This window comes from Piliocolobus tephrosceles, chromosome 15 (genome assembly GCF_002776525.5).
Source record: "Piliocolobus tephrosceles isolate RC106 chromosome 15, ASM277652v3, whole genome shotgun sequence".
Classification (NCBI taxonomy): Eukaryota; Metazoa; Chordata; class Mammalia; order Primates; family Cercopithecidae; genus Piliocolobus; species Piliocolobus tephrosceles.
The window spans coordinates 71,982,813-72,003,360 of NC_045448.1; the positions used below are offsets into that span (position 1 = coordinate 71,982,813).

Here is a 20,548-nt window from a genome sequence, read left to right on the forward strand (position 1 = left end):
CCCTCAGAAGTTCTTAAAGTGTACATGGAACCTGGGGGGAATCCTCAAGATTCTTTGAACAGGTCAGAAGGTCAAAACTCCTTCACAACAACTGCCTTTTTCACTGTTTGGACATTTGTACTGATGGTACAACAGCAATGGCAGCTAATGCTACTGGCACCTTAACACTAATCAAGGCCTTGGCAGGCTGGGTGTGGTGGCTCACGCCTGTAATCCCAGTACTCTGGGTGGCTGAGGTGGGCAGACCACCCGAGCTGAGGAATTTGAGACCAGCCTGGCTGACATGGTGAAACCCCGTCTCTACTAAAAATACAAAAATTAGCCAAGTTAGGTGGTGGGCACTTCTAGTCGCAGCTACTCAGGAGGCTGAGGCAGGAGAATCGCTTGAACCTGGGAGGTGGGGGTTGCAGTGAGCCGAGATCACACCACTGCACTCCAGACTGGGTGACTGGAGCGAGACTCCATCTCGAGGGAAAAAAAAAAGCCTTGGCACTAAATTGTGCTTCTTGTGTTTTTTAGATTGCATGCACTCACAATTAAAAATAAAAAGGTAGTTTCGTTTAAGAGTGTCCTTGATGAAGCAGTAAAAGGATCAGTTTGAATCCTCCTGTGCAGGTGTTGAGAATGTTCTGTATGATGGAATGGGAAGTAGGTATAGAGCACCTCTGCTGCCCATCACAAAGTGATGACTGTCTCCAGGAAAAGCACTGGGCTCACTGCTTGAGTGACAAACCGAACTAGCTGCTTTTTTTTTTTTTTTTTTCATGGAATACTGTTTTACTTTAAAGAATGACTAACAAACTATAGTTATTTGATCTGGGCATTGGGCAGATATTTTCTTAAAAATGAAAGAGTAAGCCTGCCATTTCAACGAAAATGGCTTGAAATACCACTTGCTGCCAATCAAAGAAATTTGAGCTTTCAAGCAGAAATTGGAGTTTAGAAAACTTTGAGAAGTAACTTCCAGCTTCCCAGTACTGAAAGTGTTACTCCCCCAAAACTCGGATTTGTTCACATGGGGAGTAACAAACGACTCTGCATGAGAATGCAGGTTTTGATCAATAGGAGTTTTATTACTTGTCACAAGCCAGAGCACCGGGACAAAGCAGTGTCTCCCTGAGGGAAAGTGACAGGAGGGTTTTATGGGGCAACAGAGAGGGGAGAGGGTGCATCATGGCATGTAGAGGAGGGTTCCCAGTGGCACAGATGCAGTAAGTCAGGTGCCAGCATATAGGTCACATGTTATGGTAATGAAGTTACACGTCTCCTGGAATTCAGGCTTTAGCGTGGTCATGGGGAAAATTCACTGGGGTTCATCTATAAGTTCCTGGGGCCTGTCAGGAACTGGTTTTAGCCCACTAGGTGACTGCCTGCTACACAGAACTTGAAAAAAACAGGCTGTAAGACAGAAAGCTGTAAAGCACGCAGATTGCTCAATCACCCTACCTCCTTACAGAAGGCTGATGGTGACATTATGAATGAGTGTAATTTTTTGTTAGGGCATTATGAAATGTGTCAACATCTGGAAGATCTACATAACTGATTGGACACAAATTTTCCAAATGACCAGTGCAGTCGTTACAGAATCATACGTGGGTGAAAGATTCATTCAAAGTGCAAGATAGAACAATGAATTTTAACGTAGCAGAGTACAAACTGTTCATTGGCCTGGTTTCAGATTTCACATTGCAACTCACTGTTAAGAAGTTAAGAACTAATACTTGTTGAGTTTTGATGTAGTATCAAAGAAGGATATTCACAATTATCTGAAAGTTTATTAGAATAGGCCTCCCTTTCCAACTACATATCTGGCTGGATTTTCTTCATAGACATCAACCAAAAAGAGGAGTCTCAGCAGTTTGAATGCTGAGGTATTAATAGATACGAGAATCAAGCCAGGCATTAAAGAGATTTGCAAAAATCTGAAAGTGTCACTTTTCCTTTTTTGGGAAGTTACAGTTTTTTGTTATTGTTGTTATAGATGTGTCACTTATGTTAATATTTATTGGGCTTATTATTGTGATTTTAAAATGAACTACTAAATAATTATTTTTAAATGCTTCAGTTATAATTTCTAACGTAAAAATTCATGGATACAGGCCACCTAAGTAGAAGCTCTTTGGCATCCTCAATAACTTTTAACAGCGACATCCTGTGACCAAAAAGTCTGAACTGCTGCCCCAAAGAATCACAGGAAATAAGTGTTTTATAGTGGTCTGTGATTTCAAATTTCGTGATTTTTTCCATGATCAGTGATTCGCAGCGGGAGAGGGAGTTTGGGAGCTCACCCTCTCCCTGCGGGAGGTTTATCGGAATCTCTGCGGGACTCACTACAGCGAGCAAATATTTACAAGATAACTCCCTTAGAATCTCCCTGAGCTCCTCTCTGCCTCCCTCTCTCAGATGGTCTTTTGCTCCCTCTCACGTGTGCGCTCTGTATTTCTCTCTCCTCTTCTTCAAATCCTCCCTCACCCCTTGCCTGCCTGCTCGATCCCTCTCTGCTTCCCTCCTCCTCTTCTCCAGGCTCTGAACCTGGCAGGTGGGGCCGACCCCACAGGAGGCTGCACCTCTCCAGGCTGAATGGGCACTGATGTGCTTGACTCCAAAGCTTACTGGGGCTCCTGGGAGATGTTGCCAGAGGCTCAAGGGGCTTTCGTGGTCCAGGCAGGACTCTCTGAAAGCTGAGCCATCCAGGTGGAGACCAAAGGCTTTCCACTGAGTCTTGCACAGGTCGGGTGGAATGAGGTGATCTTTAAGAGCAGCCCCAGATAAAAGTTCGGTGTCAGGCTTAACCCCTTGAATTGTCTGTTGAACGCCCCATCTTTTCTGTTCCTGATGCTTACTGGAAAAGTCAGACATGGTTAGCCCTTCCTGTGCTCCCCAGGGCACTGCAGAACAAAGCTTCATTAAATGCTTTCTCTTCTTCTCTGGGTCTTTCCACGCTCTTTCTGTGGGTCAGTGTCTTCATGGAAGATACGTCTGCAGACCTGCTGCAGATCATGGAAGATACGTCCCCCCTTAGTGGGGGAACCCCTTGCTCTGACCACATGGTGGGCCCTTAAGCAGGGAGGGCTGAAGTTCTGTCCAAACTCCTCGTTTTGTGGATCATTCAGAGAGAGAAATGCACTTGCCAGCCCAGTAAAGGACCAGGGGCTGCGGCACCTGCTTGTTTCTCCCAGCCTACGGCTCTTCTATGGAAATGACCTCCCTGCTCACAGCTGTAGAACCTGCCCTAGGAGGGGGGTCTCCTTGTGCGTCTCCCTCGCCACTTTTCTTTCAAGCCTCACCTGTCCCACCTCACTGGGGACAGGCACTCGCCCCTTCATGCCCACTGCTCCAGAGGAAGGGCTTCTGCCGTGCATCTTCTGGGGCACTGTGGATGAGCTCTCAGCCATCAAAGTGTTAGTTCTTCTTGTCCACCTCAACACCATTCTGCATGCCCTCAGCCAGCCCTCCCAGCCACACAGAGCTTCCTTGGGACAGCTTGCCTCAGACAGACTCCTTCAAGGCCTTGGAGGGTGAAGTGGATTTTGTTTTAATGGAAGTAAAATTAACATATCATAAAATTCACCATTTTAACCATTTCAAAGTATATAATTTATGTGGTTTTAGGTTGCAATATTGTGCCATCAACATCATGATCTAATTCCAGAACATTTTTATCACCTCAAGAAGAAACCCCATACAGTTTTTTCAATCACGCCCCATTTCCAACTTCCCTTTCCCTTTTCTTAGCTCCTGGAAACAACTAATCTGCTTTCTGTCTCTATGAGTTTGCCTATTCTGGACATTTCTTATAGATGGAATCCTATAATTTCTGGAGGTAGATGTTGTTCAAAAGAGAAACGAAATACTTTCTAGGAAGATGGTTCATTTTTAAAATTAGAAGGCTGGATGTGGTGGCTCACACTTGTAATCCCAGCACTTTGGGAGGCCAAGGTGGGAGGATCCCTTGAGGCCAGGAGTTCGAGACCTGCCTGGGCAATATAGTGAGGCCCCCATCTACACACACACACACACACACACACACACACACACACACACACCAGCTGGATCTAGTGGTGTGTGCCTGTGGTCCCAGCTACTCAAGAGGCTGAGAGAAGATAGTGTGATCCCAGGAGTTTGAGGCTGCAGTGAGCTATGATCTCACCATCGCACTCCAGCCTGGGTAACAGAGTGACATGCTGTCTCTAAAAAAAAAAAAAAGCTAGAATCAGAAAATTTATAATTAAAAAATTTAGGCTGGGCGTGGTGGCTCATGCCTGTAATCCCAGCACTTTGGGAGGCCAAGGTGGGTGGATCACGAGGTCAGGAGATCGAGACCATCCTGGCTAACACAGTGAAACCCCGTCTCTACTAAAAATACAAAAAATTAGCCAAGCGTGGTGGCGGGCGCCTGTCGTCCCAGCTACTGAGGCAGGAGAATGGCGAACCCAGGAGGCGGAGCTTGCAGTGAGCCCAGATCACGCCACTGCACTCCAGCCTGGGTGACAGTGCCAGACTCCATCTCAAAAAAAAAAAAAAAAAAAAATTATTTAAAAAGTCAGAAATAACAATAACAAACTCAATAAAGAGAGTCGACCTGGGTACCTTCTTTTGAAAGCATATTTCTGAGGTCCCAGAGCTGATGGGGGAAGTTGTGTGACTGGCATTGGGGATTCATTGCAGACTGGTGGGTTCACGGGGAATCTGTTGGTTTTGTAAGATTTCCCTTGGCGACCGAGCTGAAGCACAGGTCTCAGAAGCTGAGTCTAACTCAGTGGAAGGTGTGGGGCGGGATGTGTCTCTCCACTCTTCCTTTTGTGTCTCTTGTAGGGGTGAAGAAGAGAACCAAAGTCATCAAGAACAGTGTGAACCCTGTATGGAATGAGGTATGTGAGTTTTTCTCCTTCCTTTTCTCTCTTTCTGCTGCAGTTGCGTCTGCAGGGACAAATTAGGGGGCTTGTGGAGGAGGTGCCTTCTCAGCAGTGTCCTTGAGGTGGGGAGGGCCTGGTGGTCCAGCCTGCCAACGAAATCCTTCTGGCTCTAGGAACCTGGGAGGAGGGTTGGTGGCCTGGCCTACTAGGTAAATGGAGAGGAGCTAGACATTTTTTGTTTCTGTTTCCCCCCAGCTCTGGCCAGCCAAGTAAAGGGTGCTCAGGGACTCTCTTGCCTGCCTGTTTCTCTCACACAGGCTGTTTGTTTTCCTTGCTCAAAGCTCACCTTTTCCCCACAGCCCTCCGTGATGAGGCAGGTCCTCCTCTGGCTCCTGCTGGCCCCTGTCTCCTCAACCAACTCCCTGCATACATGGCTCCCGGGTGGTCCTTTGGAAGCCCTGCTGCCTTGCATGGATGGGGTCGGATGCACAGGGGAGCCTTTGCTCTGAGGAGAGTCATGGGGGCCTAGCCAATATGGCACTAACTCGTGCTGCCCACCAGGGCCTGGCTTCTGGACAAGCCCAATAATCTTGGTCCTTGAGGATGCTTCAGGGTCACCTGGTTTTTTGCCAGCCACACTCCTCGTTTGGCTTCCTGGGGATGGGTTGAAACTGAGTTGGAGAGGGGCCTGTGAGAGCCCTCTCTCCTTCTCTCTTCTGCTGTCTTCAGCTCTTACTGTCACCTCTGAAGTTCTGGAGCTGTGGTCTCCATCCATCCATCCATCCATCCATCCATCCATCCATCCATCCATCCTTCCATCCTTCCATCCATCCATCGATCCATCTGCCTATCCACTAAAATCATTCATGAATGCCTACTCAGTGCCCTGGGGGCATGAGGTGAAGCAGACACAGTCTCTTCTCCTAGAGGCCCATAGGTTAAGATACCTTTTCTCTTTTTCTTCCAGGGCTTTGAATGGGACCTCAAGGGCATCCCCTTGGACCAGGGCTCTGAGCTTCATGTGGTGGTCAAAGACCATGAGACAATGGGGAGGAACAGGTAAGGTGGCCAGAGCGGGTTGCTCCATAGCTTGAAGGTGCAGGTAGGATTGTGGAGGATGCAGACTGCAGAATCCAGGCCCCAGGGAGCTGGGGTTTCAATTCACATTTACCAAGCACCTCTTCCCATGGGACTGGCCCAGTGATAGATGCTGGGAGAATCCGGCTGTGGCTTCAGGAACTCAGCCATGGGTACGGCTGAGTTGCCAGGCTACAGGGGAGGGAAGACGGGCTGGAATCAGGTGTCCACGCATTTGCACAGACAGTGTGTGCCCTAGGGAGCAGGAAGACTCGCTGCCGGCTGCTCCAGCCCAGAGGATCCCTGAGGTGGGCTCTCTCTCCTGGCCCAGCCCAGGCCAGTGAGGGCAGAGGCCCCCTCCAGGAGGCAGGCAGGCAGGCAAAGTGAAGCCGCAGCCAGCAGGGAGCTTTCCAGGAAGGCTTCATGGAAGGGGCAGGACTAGAGGTAAGATTCGTGGTTTAGAAATCAGAACAGTAATAATGGGTAGCCCGGCCTGGGCGCCTCCTTGTGTCAGGGTTTCTGCTGAGTTTTTCATGTACCTAGTGGGTGGGTTTCCTGGTGAGGGGAATAGCAGAAGCAAACTTGTGGTGGCAAAAGCTGGCTCCCCCCAGGCAGGCGATGAATCCCTTCTCTTGCCATTGAGCTCCTGGGCCTTGTAAATGGAGGTGGTGGGGTGGACAGGTTCAACCCAACCTGCAGATGGGTGGGCCTTGGACTGAGGCTGTGGGTGGACTGGGAGACACAGCACGTGAAACTGCACGTGATGAGCCTCGAGCCTCAGGGTGTGAGTCCAGTTGTCCCTGCTGGGCATGAGAGGAGGCATCTGCATTAGATGCCAGCAGGAGTGGGTTCATGCTTCAAGTGTCATTTACAGAAGTCTAGGCCCGAGCATCAGGGATGGGCTTGCTGTTTTGTGACCTGCTCACAGGGGAGCCTTTGTTTGGGAACTAGGTCAGCGGCGTCTGCGTCCTGGAAGCCTGGCTGTGTTGCCCCGGGGTGGGGCAGGAGGGGTTGGGGAGGAAGAGAATTCAGGAACCTAGGGAAGGGCAATTAGGGTCTCCAGCTGCAAAACACCTGGAAAATTTGAAATGTTAAAAACTCGGAAAAAAAACCCAATTGCCACCTTCTCTCTGTGGCTGTGCTGGCCATGGGTGCACAGTGTGGGGCGCTTTCACTGGGCCCCCAAAAGTGCAGCTGCAAGGTGTGGGGCCCAGGGCTGTGGGCCAGGGCATCTTGAGCCCATCTCTTCCAGCTGTTGGCCTCAGCCATCTCCACCTGCACGGGGGACAGGGATTGGAATCAGTTCAGCTACCTTCCCAACACAGACACTGTGGAAGGCAAGGCAGCCGCTAACAGGCATGAATGGTGGACCCGCAGACCAGGGAGGGAGCAGCCCTGGACAGTGGGCAGTCCTCGAAGGCTTCCTGGAGGAGGGTCACTCAGACTGACTTGAAGGCAGGGGTAGGCTTTGAAAAGGTGAGAAGGGGAGGGTATTCCAGTGTGTGGATGTGGCGGGCAGCCAGGCTCAGGCCTTACAGGTGCAGCCCTGTAAGAAGTGGGCGGTGGGGAAGAATTGAGACGGGGGTCTCCAATGCCAGACTGAGGAGAATAGCAGCAAAGTCACACAACTGCCACACAGCTGAGTGTCTGGCCTTGTGCTGTCTTATATACAAGTCCTTTACCCATCAGTTAGATACGACTATTGTAACTGTCACCTTTATAGATGGGGAAACTGAGCCTCTGAGAGATTGGGCAACTTTCTTGAAGGCTAGTGATGGCAGAGCTGTGATTGGAGGACAGGTTTTTGGGACATGCTCATAATCACTGAGCCCCATGTGCCTCTCAGAGGCTCCTGGAAGCCCCAGGGTGGTGTTGGTCCCTTCTGGAGAGTTCAGTTCCCCTGACAATGCTGGCGTTGACAGAGTTTAGAGGGGCAAAGGCAGGACAGTCTGGTTACTGCAGGTCATGCAATGGAAGCACATGTTTCATTTTCATGATCTTATCCAGCATTTTTACAGTCTCTGTGGGGGAGATTCCCCCCACCCTTTTTTTTTTTTTTTTTTTTTTTTGAGACAGAGTCTTGCTCTGTTGCCTAGGCTGGAGTGCAGTGGCACAATCTCTGCTCACTGCAACCTCCACCTCCCAGGTTCAAGTGATTCTCTTCCTTCAGCCTCCCTGTAGCTGGGATTACAGGCACGCACCACCACACCTGGCTAATTTTTGTATTTTTAGTAGAGACAGGGTTCCACCGTGTTGGTCAGGGTGGTCTTGAACTCCTGACCTCAGGTGATCCACCTGCCTCAACCTCTCAAAGTGCTGAGATTACAGGTGTGAGCCACCACGCCCAGCTAGAGATTTCCTTTAAAAATTTTTTTTTAATTATTACGGGTAGATAATAGTTGTATACATCTATGGGGTACACGTGGTGTTTTGACACAGGTGTAATGTATAACGATCAAGTCAGAGTAATTGGAGTATCCATCACCACAAACATTTATCATTTCTTGTGTTAGCAACATTCCAGTTCTACTCTTTTAGTTGTTTAAAAATATACAATAGATTATTGTTGACTGTAGTCACCCTATTGTGCTAGGGAAATACTAGATCTCATTCATTCTTTCTAACTGTGCTTTTGTATCCATTAACCACCTTGCTTCACCCCCCTCTCCCTGCTACCCTTCCCAGCCTCTGGATTCTACTCTATCTCCGGAAGTTCAATTTTTAAAAAATCAGCTGTCTGTAGGGAGATTTCTAAGACCACAAAGGCACCACAAGAGCTGTGAACTTATTTTTGATCAATTCAAGGACCAGTCTAGCCCTCAGAGTGATGGTAGGTGAGGGTCACACGCAGGCTGTTCTGGCTCTGTGGAGCAGAGGTCATATGGGGAACGGGAAGCTTTGAACCTTGGGGTCCTCCCACTGGCCCCTGTGGGTGCCCTCTAGTTCCTGGGGGCAGCTAGCTCCCTAAAAAGAAGTGCCTGACGTGAGCAGTTCACTGCAGGGCTGTGTGCCAGAAATCAGGTCCTCAAAGATCAGTTTGCAGGGCAGCCAATTCACCAGCGTTACCAATTTACCAGAAACATCTTTCTTATAGCATTTAAATGTAATTTTTGCTTTTTCCAAACATTTATCTCAGTTTCAGATTTCTAGCAATTAAAACTTGCCTTAAACTAGATTGAAATGTGCATATACATTCATAAATACTTGAGGACTCTCAGAATATGCCCAAGCAACACTGTCATGGGAGGAAATGATAGAATTTTGACTTCATGGCTAGACACGGGGGCTCACACCTGTAATCCCAGCACTTTGGGAGGCCAAAGGCAGCAGATTAGATAAGGTCAGGAGTTCGAGACCAGCCTGGCCAACATGGTGAAACCCCATCACTACTCAAAATACAAAAATCGGTCTGGCGTGGTGGTGGGCACCTGTAATCCCAGCTACTTGGGAGGCTGAGACAGGAGAATCACTTGAACCGGGGAAGCAGAGGTTGCAGTGAACTGAGATCACTGGCTTTGTGCCAGGAAAACATGGGATGTGTGGCCTCCTCAGCTGTTTGCAGGCAGGGGCAGTGCCTCAGGGGAGGCAGCAAAGGTACCTGCAAGGTAATCCTGTCACCCCCACCCCATGACCAGATGGCGAAGGACTTCCACCCTGCACATGGATGTGAGAAAGCAACCAAAGACAGGCGGCAATACAAATTCTAAAAGTGTAAAGAGAAAACCATACCAGGGAGTGACAGGACAGTTTAAATTTTGAAAGAAAAGGAAAACCCTTCAGGGAACCCAGTTTGATGAGCATTTTATTTATTTATTTATTTATTTTTGAGATGAAGTCTTGCTCTGTCATCCAGGCTGGAGTGCAGTGGTGTGATCTTGGCTCACTGCAACCTCCGCCTCCTGGGTTCAAGTGATTCTCCCATCTCAGCCTCCCAGAGTGCTGGGATGACAGGTGTGAGCCACCGCGCCCGGCCCTTCAATGAGCGTGTTAGATTGAAGACCTCCTCACTGCCCTCCAGTCCTGCCCATTGGGTCAGGAAGCAAAGAGGGACTCAAGGGTTAGGTGACTGGGCCTTGCAACTGTCCTCGGGCCTCTCCAGTTGGTGGGTTCCAGTAAGGGTCCCCGGAGTCATCATGCAGCCACCCCTTTTGTTTGTGGGAGTCCTGGGCGTGTCTTCTGTGAGCTCATCTGCTGTCCTCCCTCGACCTCTTCCAAGTGAGGGGATCTCAGCCTTCTGCATCCATTAACCCTCTCAGTCCCCCTCCACCTTGCTCCCCACCCTCCTCCCCACCTCCACCCTCTGGCTCACTCTGTTTCTAGATTTCCCCTCAAGCCTCCCTCATTCTGTACAGCCTCTCACTCGCACCTCTGTCTCTGCATCTCCTGCTTTGCTTCTTTTCCTTCCTGTACCCCTCCTTTTATTCTTTCTCTCCTCCTTCTCTTGCCCTTCCTCGATCCTCACCATCCTCACTGCCACTGTCCTCTCTTTCCTATGGCTCCTGGGGCGTTTGGCATTTCTGGGTTTTTCCTGACGATCACTAGCAGTTTAGACGTGACCTCGTTAAACCAGACCGGTCTGCTGGCCCAGAGTGGGATGTGGGGAATCCTTTCATGCCTCGGGAAGGAACTCTCCATCTGGGAACCGTCTCTGGGCTGCTCAGCATCCCACTAACCCATGAGAGGGGCAGCCCTAAGCCCGAGGACCCCCGAGCCAACTTCAGGGATGGATCTTAATCTGGCTAAAATCAGGTTTCCAATGCATATAAAAGGAAGCTCCACTCCTTAGGATGGAGGACACTCAGGCAAACCTAGCGGGCGGGTCCTGTTCCAGGCTGCACTGGACAAGTTCCTGTTTACTCGGGGCTTCTCAGAGAGAAACTGAAGGGGAGATGATCCAGGTCCCTGACCAGGTGTTTTGGTCCCCGGGATGTTCAGCCCAGAGGTTCCCAATTCAGGCCACACAATAGAATCACCTGGGCAGCTTTTACATACACCCATGCCTGGGCCCCAGCCGAGGTTCCGATTTAACTGGTTTGGGGCAGGGTCTGTGCAGCATCACCCGCTCTCCAGGTGCTGGTGTTTTCATTGTGCAGCCTGGGCTGAGAGCCACTGATCTGGACTCTAGACCAGCGCTGCCCACTAGAACTTTCTAAGATGATGGAAATGTCTCTGTGTTGACTAGTGTGACTGAGAAATTGAATCTTAAACTGTATTTAATTTTAATGGCTTAGATTTAGTTAACTACATGTGGCTAGTGGCTGCTGTGTTGGACAGAGCAGCTTTAGATTTTTAGAACAGTGTTTCTACCCCGGCTGCATCTAGAAATGACCTGGGAGCTTAAAAAAAAAAAAAAAAAATGTCTGAGCTCTGCACTAAACTGATTAAACAAAAACCTCTGGAGTGGCCTGCAGGAGTCAGCACTTTTGGAAACCACCGGGGATGGCAGGGGGGCAGTGTGCACACAGGGTAGAGAACTCATTGTGTTAGAGAGATGCTGGCATCTTTTGGTTGTTGTTGTTTAGACAGTCTTGCTCTGTCGCCCAGGATGGAATGCAGCGGCATGATTTCAGCTCACTGCAACCTCCGCCTCCCGGGTTCTAGCGATTCTCCTGTCTCAGCCTCCCAAGTAGCTGGGATTACAGGTGCCCACCATCTCGCCTGGCTAATTTTTGTATTTTTAGTGGAGATAGGGTTTCACTATGTTGGTCAGTCTGGTCTTGAACTCCTGATCTCAGGTGATCCACCTGCCTTGGCCTCCCAAAGTGCTAGGATTACAGGTGTGAGCCACTGTGCTTGGTCTGATGCTGGCACTTCTGAAAGGAATTGCTCTCGATTTTTCCATGGATTCACTAAGAAATAGATAGAAATGGTCATTCTTGTAATTGTTTATGTATGTGATTATTGGCAAAATAATCACCATCAAGTAATAATGGCTGAAACTGCATATGGTAAAATTGTTAAAGAACTGAAAAACAGGCAGAAGAATCCTGTTGGTAACTGCAAACACTGACCTGGGAAATTGACTTAGTAGAAATAATTCCACAAAAGAAAACTCAAAATGGCAGGGAACAATATTTGATAAAACTTGATGTCAACCAAAAATAATTTAAAAATCTGTGAGCCAAATCTGTGTTGGGAAATTTAAACAGGGATTAATTGTCCTCAATGAAAAGAATTTTGGTAAAATGAAAATAAAGATGGTAAAAGAGAAAAAGAAAGCACTTTCATCACTCTGTATGCAAAACATATCAACACATTAAACTGGTTATATTTGATTTGTTCTGGAAAAATGGCTTCTTGGTGAAAATTAATTACTATAGGTGTTTTTTATATTTAAATGTTTGGTAAATTTAACATGGAAGCAAAAACCTCCATGGGGTCAAAACAGCCACCTGGCAAAGCACCAGGGTCAAAATGATGCTACTTTGACTGCAGTGACTCACTAACCCCAGGCCTAACCGGACCCCAAGACAGGGGGCCCAGATGCAACAAGGAAACATACAAAACACCCTGTTAAATGAGGAGGTCTCAAATACCACAGGTGACACCTTATATTAAGGCATTACTCATCGTTTCTCTGAGACACAGGCTTCAGTGGGCTCCTTGTGTTTTTCCTGGTCACTCTACCCTCCAGCCTGACCATGCCCCCAGCCTCTCTGCTTTAATCAAGCGGTATAGGAGGAGGTCTAGTCAGGAGGCACAGGATTGCCTTTAAAGAAGCTCTCTTTTAGGTGTTCACAGTGGCATTTTCTTTGGAATAATGTGATCTGCTCTGTACCTTTTAGCGACCGGATGACTCTGTAAAGTGGGCACTGAGGGGCCTCTCACCTGCACTCAGATGCCTTCCTGCCTTTACCCTTCCCCATGGTCTGAGCATCAATCGTGGTGCCTGCAACTGGAGAGGACCCAGGAGACAACCTGAGAACCTTCCTGAGCTCCAATGCTCCTTCTCCTCCTTCCTCCTTCAGCTGCTCCTCCTCCCACCCCCACATTGAGCTGGATGATCTGGTCCAGCGGGATAAGCGTGGACTTTGGGAAGAGCCAGGGTCTAGCTGCAACACTCTGTGGCCTTGGGCAGGTCACTACACTCCCCGAGCCTTGCTTTCTTCTGTTCTTAGGGAGTATCAAATCAAGGGACCTGCCACAATGGGGGGCTCCCTAAATGTTCGTTCTGCATTGCTACCTTGACCTTGTTCCCCCGTGCTTCCTTCTGCTGCCCCCACCGCTCCAAGTCCCACTGACTCAGCCCTTTCCCTTCAAAGGCTGCTCTCAGCCAGCTATGGGTTGAAAAAGCACCAAATCGTATGAATGCATAGGTGGCAGCCTATGGCTTCATGTTTCACTCTGTTTCGGGAATTGGGGGATGCTGCTTTATAGCTCAGACTCTGCTTAGAAAAAAGGGAAGTGTTAATGGTAGGTGTCCAGCTACTGCAGCAGATTATGAGAAGATATTTTAGGAATGGTGTATCTTCCTGACATAGGGCCAACTCTGAGCCTGGCCTTGGTGCCATCGGGGCAGAGGTGAGGGTGGTCTGATGCCTCCTATGACAATGAGCTTCATTTGTTGAGGGAACGTGGAGGTTTCCAGGAAGGGTCTGAACATGCTTTTAGTTCTTTAGGGTAGCCATGCGTGGGAGATGACAGGCACCTGGGGAGGGGGCCTGGCCAGTCGGGGCCTGTCACCCACACCTGGAGTGTGCTGATGGGATTGAGGGGCTCTGTACTGGGAGGAGCAGGCATTCTAATTCTCAGGCTGTCCATCAGAGCTTGCAGGGCAGGGGTGGTGGAATGAGAATGAGGATCAGGGGCTTTGCTCAGGGACCCCGCTGTCAGCAGAGTCCTATCCTGTCTTTGACCTGGACCTCTCTGAAACGGTTTCCTCATCAGGACAATGGCAAAAGCAGTTCCTATGTTGCAAGGTTGCTGTAAAACTTAAATAATATAATGCATGTGTGTCAAATGCCTGCTCAGTGCTTGGAATACTGAAGGTGCAATACATGGGGGCTGTCGGGAGCAGGATCCATACAGATGCACTTACATAAACCCCACAAAACACCCCACCGGGTGTCCAAACGGGCCACATGTGAACACTATGTGTGTGGCCTGTTTGGACACCCAGCAGTATCTGAGTGTGCACTAACATTGCATAATATGTTCACATGCATTTTTTAAAAATTTAAAACAACCAAAAAATTCCACAAAAATATAAAAAATGTAAGTAATTTTTGTAAGTATAAAAGTGCGTTTCATTCTTAAAAAGTTCTAAAGGAAAAAGTACAAGTCCTCCCACCTTCTACCCATGCATTTCTTCTCTTTTCTCCAGAGATGCCCATTGTTAACGATTTGGTGCATATCTTTCTTTCTTTTTTTGAGACAGAGTTTTGCTCTCGTTGCCCAGGTTGGAGTGCAATGGCATGATTTCAGCTCACTATAACCTCCGCCTCCCGGGTTCAAGTGATTCTCCTGCCTCAGCTTCCAGAGTAGCTGGGATTACAGGTGCCCGCCACCATGCCCAGCTGATTTTTGTATTTGTAGTAGAGACGGGGTTTCACCATGTTGTCCAGGCTGGTCTTGAACTCCTGACCTCCGGTGATCCGCCTGCCTCGGCCTCCCAAAGTGTTGGGATTACAGGCATGAGCCACTGCACCCAGCCTGGTGCATATCTTTCTGGACTTTTCCTAAGTGATCTACAGACATCTATTTATATACATGCATGCTTGTTTACTTATACAAAAATGGAATTATGCTGTATGTATTGGTCTGCACTTTGCTTTTTATCACTTCATCATTGATTCTTTCCCAGGTCAGTCCGTCACATCTTTAAACGGTTATGTGGTATTCCGTGGTATGTGTGCACCGTAATTTACCGCCACCGTACTCTCATTGACTGATATTTAGTTTCTTTCCAATGTCTTGCTCTCAAATGCTTATCCAGTGAACATCTTTATCCAAATATTTTTATGTTCTTATGCTATTTTTTTCTTTAGGATAGGTCATTGGAAGTGGGATTACTAGATCAAAGGGTATGAGCAAATAGCATTTTTGTAGATTCTGCCAAATTGCTTTTCAAAAATGTTGTCCCAATTAATGTTCAGCAACAATGCAATAAAGTGCCTGCCAATTTATGTTTGCTAGTATGAGGGACCAAAAAAAGTATCTGTAATTTGTGTTTCCTTGGCCATTTGTAAAGCTGAGCATCTTTTCTGTGCTGATTGCCCCTTTCTATTTCTTCTTTTGTGATTGCCAATCATTGTATTTTGGGTTGCTTGTCTTTTGGTTTTTAATTCATAATAATTACATATATTTGGAGTATTATTAGGAATACTAACCCTCACTCTGTTCTATCTGTATAAAACTTTTTTCTCTCTGCTTGTCACCTGTTAGTTGCACACTCACATGGCAACAGGCATTTACCCAGAGGTGCATGTGTACACACAGACCTTTGTTTTAAATTTTTAAGTTCAGGGTACAGGTGCAGGTTTGTTATACAGGTAAACTTGTGCATGGGAGTTTGTTGTACAGATTATTTTATCACCCAGGTATTAAGCCCAGTACCCATTAGTTATTTTTCCTGATCTTCTCCCTCCTCCCACCCTACACCCTCTGAAGGGTCCCAGTGTGTGTCCTTCTCTTCTATGTGCCCTCCGTGTTCTCATCATTTAGCTCCCACTTATAAGTGGGAACATTTGGTATTTGGTTTTCTGTTCCTGGGTTAGTTTGCTAAGGATAATGGCGTCTAGCTCCATCCATGTTCCTGCAAAGGACATGATCTTACTCTTTTTTATGACTGCATAGTATTCCAGGGTGTATATGTACCACATTTTCTTTATCCAGTCTATCATCGATGGGCATTTAGATTGATTCTCTGTTTTTACTATTGTGAATAGTGCTGCAGTGAACATGCATAGCACATAAAGGCAGAGCGACTTTTTGCTGTGTTAGAAGTTGGGAAAAGGCATAGGCGTGGCCTCTGGTTTTAGCAAGCTGGTTTGCCAGCCCCCGGTTCTGGCATGCTTGGGAGGCTGTTTTGGGCAGGAGTATTTGCTCTTCACTGCCCTATTGTTTTCAGCGGGCCCGAAAACATTGACCATATCCTTATTTTCAAGGATTTTTACGACTATATTTTGCCCTGGATTGTATCCAGGACATCCCTGGGTTTCAGAATCATTTTTCTTTTGTCTTTCTCTAGACTGAAGTGGAAAACTATTTAGAGTTACCCTTGGGCAGGCCCTGGGGAATCAAATACTGGCAGGGAGGCTGCCAGAGGCCAGGGGACTCAGGGGCTGTGGAATGTCCTGCTGTCCCCCGTTTCCTGCCCCTCCCTGCCCGGCACGCATAGTGGAGAGCTGGAGGGGCTCAGAGGACAGGTGTTTCCTCCCCTGTATGGCGTGTGTCTCCTTCCAGGACGGGGCTCTCTCACTTTCCTGTCACCTGACTCATTGACGCTAACCAGGGGAAGATGCAGCTGAGTCAGTGATGAGTTAGTTGTAATACTTACATGGTTTTAATTGGCATGTCCTTTTCTTAGTTTCAAAGAACGAATGAGAAATGGATACATGGTAACCCTTCTGGAACATTTTTTAAAATTCAAATTTAAAGTTGCAAAAATAGTACAAAGAATATCCATATATTGTTTACTCAGATACACTTATTCACATTTTACTCCATTAGTTTTATTATATATATTTTATTATATTTATTATTATTATTATTATCTCCCTTCCTCCCTCTCTCTTTCTTTTCTGTCTCTCTTCTCTCCCTTCTTGTTTCTCCCTCTTTCTCTTACTCCCATTTGAGTGCAAGTTATATTCATCATGGTCTTTGACTCCTAAATATTTCAATGTATATTTCTTAAGAATAGGGACATAGTTATCAACATCAGTAAATTTAACATGATGCCATACATTTTTGTTTGTTTCTTCGTTTTTGAGACAGGGCCTCACTCTGTTGCCCAGGCTGGAGTGCAGTGCCTTGAACAAGGCTCACTGTACCCTTGACTTCCTGGGCTCAATCCATCCTCCTACCTCAGCCTTCCGAATAGCTGGGACCACAGGCACAAGCCACCTCGTCTGGCTAATTTAAATTTTTTTTTTTTTGGTCAAGACAGGGTCTCATTATGTTGTCTAGGCTGGTCTTGAACTCCTAGAATCAGCCTCCTAAAGTGGTGAAATTCTAGGCGTGAGCTACAGCACCTGGCTGATACCATACTTTTATCTAATATATTGTTTATATTCCAGTCATGTTAATGGATGAAGTAGTGTTTTTCACAGCAATTTCCCTTTCCCTCTCCCCCAGTGCAGGATCCAGCCTGTGGTCCATATTGAATTTAGTCATGTTTCTATAGCCTCCTTTAATTTGGAACGTTTCCATAGTCTTTGTCTTTTATGACAATTTATGTTTTTGAATAATATAGTATCCCTTTTTTCTAATAGAATGTTCCTCATTTGGGGCGTCAACCTAAATAACAAACGGAGAGAGACTCTCTAAAGAAAAAATATATTTATGAGGGGCCGGGCGCGGTGGCTCAAGCCTGTAATCCCAGCACTCTGGGAGGCCGAGGCGGGTGGATCACGAGGTCAGGAGATCGAGACCATCCTGGCTAACACGGTGAAACCCCGTCTCTACTAAAAAATACAAAAAACCAGCTGGGCGAGGTGGCGGGTGCCTGTAGTCCCAGCTACTCAGGAGGCTGAGGCAGGAGAATGGCGTAAACCTGGGAGGCGGAGCTTGCAGTGAGCTGAGATCCGGCCACTGCAGTCCAGCCTGGGCGACAGAGCGAGACTCCATCTCAAAAAAAAAAAAAAAAAAGAAAAAATATATTTATGAGGGAATACAGCCAGCCATGGAAATATGCATATGCATGCCATAGTAAACCATGTGAGTATTTAAGGAGGTAAAGAAACACAAAGGTTTTCAGCTGGGTGCGCTGGCTCACACCTATAATCCCAGCACTTTGGGAGGCCAAGGTGGGTGGATCATTTGAGGTCAGGAGTTCAAGATCAGCCTGGCCAACATGGTGAAACGCCGTCACTACTCCAAATACAAAAATTAGCCAGGCGTGGTGGCGTGTGCCTGTAGTCCCAGCTTCCCGGGAGGCTGAGGCAGGAGAATTGCTTGAAGCCGGGAGATGGAGGTTGCAGTGAGTTGAGATCATGCCACTGCACTCCAGCCTGGGTGATAGAGTGAGACTCTGTCTCAAAAAAAGAAAAAAAGAAAGAAAGAAAAAAAGAAAGAAACACACAGGTTTTTAGAGGAAAATAATCAGGATTACATAATTATTTTGAAATATTATCCTTGGCTATAAAAATCAATTACAAGGGTGATTTCGGTCCAAAGTTGGACAGGTAATTAGTGGGCAGATGTTCTTGCAGAAGTGTTTTTTGTGTAAGGCTGTTATGGCCTTTGTGCAAGATTGTGTTTTTTTTTTTTTTTTTGTGAGGGTTTGTGTTATCAGGCATACAAGCATGAGAACCCTCTCTTCACGGCCTTCCTTAGCTCTTTTTGTCAGGGTTTTCTTAACATTAGCGACTCCATTTTGATTCTGACAATTTTCACGGCAGTTTGTTTAATGTTTTCTCATGCTTAGATTCAAGCTTGGATTAGGTTACTCATCCCTGTCTAAGAGATGCTGTGTCTATCTCCGGATCTGGAGGCACGTGATGTTCCTTTCTGGGGAATGTTAATTTCGATCACCTGGTCAAGGTGTTGTCTGATTTTTCCACTGCATATTTAATGTTCTTTTCTCCCCCCTGAAGTTTGTTAAAATATACTTTAAGATGGTGCAAATATTCTACTTCTCAACAAAATGTCCCCCTAAATTTAGCATCTGTGGATGGTCCTTGCCTGATCCAATCCTTACCATGATGGGTATGAGCTGATTTTCATCTCCAGTACTCCTTCCACATGTTCCAGGCTGGGCTGTGTGAGGCTCTCGTGGTCACAGTGGTGCTGGTGTAACCCCAGGGCCACCACACATTGATCCTTACCTGTGCCTAGCACTGTGTCTTGGTGACTCATGCCTTGAGCCTCACCCCTTGGCTCAGGGCCATTCTCTCAGAGTTGAGAGACCTCTGGGTCATTAGGCTGGGTGTCTCATCTCTTCCATCCTTGATAGACAGTGTTGGAATGAGGCGGACACCCGTTCCAGGGCTGGATTATTCATTAGAACGTCCTTCCTTCTATTGGCTATAGTTTTTCTCCCTGACATTTTGAGGGTCTTATTTCTCTATCCTCAGGAATGATCAAAAAGAAATCTAACCCTCTTGCACATGACAGCACTTCTAGTCATGATCTAATGTGGTCCTGACAGTCACTGGGTGGGATGGGAATGTGCAGAGAAGCACAGGAACACGGTGAGTGGGGAGGGGAAGAAGGGAACTGATGCCCACCAAGTCCTATCTATGCTCCAGGCACATGTGGGGGACGTTAGGTGCATTAACTGAAATTTTACCAGAACCCTCTGAAGAATGCATGATTTCCTCCAAGCTCCAACAGTGCAGGGCGGGTTGTCCATTTTATTCTCGTCAGTATCTCCAGTACCTACAACAGTACCTGACCCATGATTGGTGCTCACTATATATTTGTTGAATGAATGAATGACTTTTACAGATGAGGAAACAGTCTCAGGAAAGTTATGTCATGTGTGCCCAGCCATGCAGCTGGTCAGATTGCAGGGCTAGGTTTCTGGCATGGTAGGATGACTTGAGGGCTCTTACTGTTACTCACTGAATGAGTAATACTTTTGGAAGATAGTTGAGAGAAAGAACATTTTCAAAGTGTTGCTGTAGGTTGAAAGGCACAGTTTGAAAACACTGAGTTGGGGAGTGTGCCATCCTAGGGTCAACCACCGGGGCTGTTCCATGAACCCATTAGAACAGGAGCTATGTGTCCTGCCAGCCTTTCTGGATCACTTTTCTTTGGGGCATTTGGGGGAAGGTAACTTGTCCCCTGTCCACTTCTTTTTCAGTTTGAGTTGTACCCACTCCTCCCATCTTCTTGCTGCTAACGTGGCTCTCAGCACCAGGGCCATGGTCCTCTGGGCTGCCCCAGCCCTGGTTCCTGCACACCCATATTCTTCAGCTTAAACCGCCACTGGCATAGGAGAAGTCCCGGAGTCACTGGGGGACTCTGCTACCCTCTGCAGGTGTGGAGGCAGGGCCCTAAAAGAGGGAGGAGAGGTGGAAGAGAAGGGTGCACTGTGGGTGCGGAGGCATGGAGACCACTTTCATTGGAATGGTGGCTCTCTGCTGGGTCCTCAGCCGTCCCACCACAGGGCTGCCTCTCTCTGACCCACTTGTTTTCTCCGGGGTCTCTGCCAGCTACCATGATGCAGAGCTGCACCCACAGTGCACCCTTCTCTTCCACCTCTCCTCCCTCTTTTAGGGCCCTGCCTTCAACACCACCTCCTGAAAACTCCAAATGCCATCCCTGCATACTGTAGACCTCCCAACCTCCTCTTCATATGAGACTTTAACCCATCTGAAAAATACAATTAATGAGCTTTTAAAAGCTTTTTAAAATGGCCACTCAAGGCTGGGCATGGTGGCTTATGCCACCATGGTGGGTCCCCAAGGTGGGTGGACCACTTGAGCCCAGGAGTTTGAGACCAGTCTGGG

The 20,548-nt window shown here is 47.5% G+C and overlaps 1 pseudogene; it reads left to right on the forward strand.

Moving 5' to 3' along the window:
- The window catches only part of LOC113225193, a 29,214-nt pseudogene extending 22,496 nt beyond the window's left edge, over positions 1-6,718 (forward strand).
- Positions 6,719-20,548: the final 13,830 nt, after the last annotated feature.